General features: G+C 31.2%; 1 long non-coding RNA gene across 1 annotated transcript; it reads left to right on the top strand.

Moving 5' to 3' along the window:
- The first annotated feature begins 451 nt into the window (after nucleotides 1-451).
- Nucleotides 452-965, top strand: LOC147789872 (uncharacterized). The gene is made up of 2 exons (XR_015423090.1): nucleotides 452-496; nucleotides 641-965. It is a non-coding gene; the product is annotated as an uncharacterized LOC147789872 (long non-coding RNA).
- The last annotated feature ends 1,120 nt before the right edge of the window (nucleotides 966-2,085 follow it).

The following is a 2,085-nucleotide window of genomic DNA, read 5'->3' as shown; positions in this document are numbered from 1 at the left end:
TCCATACTGTTATAAAGAATGTTTTATTTTACGTGTCCAATCAAGGTGGAATCTTACCTTATTTATCTTTAGAGCAAAATAATAATAAATAAAAATAAATTGTGACAGTTCCGTTTATATTTACTTATTTTTCTCAAGCTCAAGTTAAATTTAGGGCAAATGACTATCATTTTTTAAGAAAAAAAAAACTGAAACCAATACATTTCCTACGTGGATTTCTTTTTAACATTTTCAGAAAAAATGGGATTTGTTGTTTTGTAATTATAGAAATATCATATATTTGGCATATGCATCAACCAAAATCTACTATTTAGGTTCATATTGGTGAACTAATTTGACGTCTAGAGGATTATATAATGGATTGACAAGAATGAAACTTAACCATCACACCAGTCCATTCAAATTATTTTGAACACAAATAATAACATGGCAGAGATTTGTAATCTGAAGTTGAGTTTCATTATTGCGATGATACTGCTGGTTGTGTCTCGCTCTGGTAAAATTTCTAGTTCTTCGTTCTTTGTTTGTTTTGAATCTCTTTATAGGTTAATATTTCAATAGAGAAGCCTTCTAAGACAAATCGCATGCTAAGTGTTCAAAAGTTTCAAACATAATGTCTAGTGTTTAAATATTATTGCAGTTGAAGTTGAAGGGATGCCGCCACTGGTACCAAAGAGAAGCCTTCTAAAACAAATCGCATGCAACACCTCTGCTGACTGCGGAGATCGTACTTGCTCGTGTTCTTATCTCGGTTTATGCGTTTGTATTCAATTCGCAACCAAAGAATTGAAGCTCAATGATATGCAATTTGAAGACCTCAAACAAGAGGACCTCAAGAATTAAGTGTTAATATGAACAAAACTAATATGTTGTGATTGTTAGCGTGCAGGACAAAATTCTATCCTTGAAACGCAATAATACTGAATACCATACAATAATATATGATATATGTATGTTTTTTTTTATTTAATCTTTTGACACACTTTGCTTTATTTACTTATTTGTCTTTCGGACAACATACAAATTTAAATTTGTATTAATAGTCATAAAAAAATAATTAAATTTGTACGAGGTATTCCTTTAAAATCAAATCAGGTAACAATGCATTCAATTTATTTTAAAAGAATAAAAAAATTCATGACTAGTCTATCTAGTTTGTAAAAGAAAATGACATAAAAGTTAAAGAAAATTTCATAGTGAATGATAGAAAAGATAAAAGGAAGACTATCCCCTCGCTGTCACAAATGTGTAACGACTCATGTCTAAGATTCAAATCAAGATTCAAAATCTTGATTCGACACCTGATGGCTCTAGCATTCTCCTACTACATAGTCACGTTACATACTCCTCGCTTCTAACAGTAAAATTATCCCTACAAACCAACACGAGTCGTTCCAGCATGTTTTTTCCTCACTCACATGTATCATAGTAAAATTTCTAGAACGTCACCCAACATAGAATTACTCCAAACAAAGTACGTTAACAATGGAGTTCCTATGACGAAACCACTAAAAAGGAAGATGCACATTGTTGGTATAGGCTGTAACTTTTATTTCCTTTAAGACTTTCTTAATCATCCTATCTTCAAGATCACTCTCCTTGGATGTGGTCTCAGTTCATTCATGTACTCCTCGTTTACTCAGGTGTCACATACCAACAAGCTTCCTCCTTGGTTTGTTCTTGAATCACATTTGACTGTGAGATGTATCGCTCTGATCCTAATGGTTTATTAAAACCAAGGTCGCCGCTACATGCATAATATAACTATTCGTTGGAGAAATTCATTTAAAAGAAATGTAACTAAAATGCGTGGAGAAATTCATTTAAAATAAACAATGCTTTGGACTTAAATGTTCGTAATAAAAATTTTAAAACAATATAACCGTAAATAAATAGTATAACCTAAGAACTACATATAACATGAATGCATCTACTAAAACTTCAAATCCATAGATGTCACCACGACATTGTCCATCGGTGCAAAAGTGATATGAACTAAGAGACATCAATCATACAATATATTTCAATGAAGATGTGAAGAAAATATTGTTAAATTTATTATAAGATATTTCAATTCATGTAACA

This window comes from Cucurbita pepo, chromosome 12, assembly GCF_057944985.1.
Source record: "Cucurbita pepo subsp. pepo isolate OVF chromosome 12, ASM5794498v1, whole genome shotgun sequence".
Taxonomy (NCBI): Eukaryota; Viridiplantae; Streptophyta; class Magnoliopsida; order Cucurbitales; family Cucurbitaceae; genus Cucurbita; species Cucurbita pepo.
This window is presented reverse-complemented; position numbering and strand designations above follow the sequence as displayed.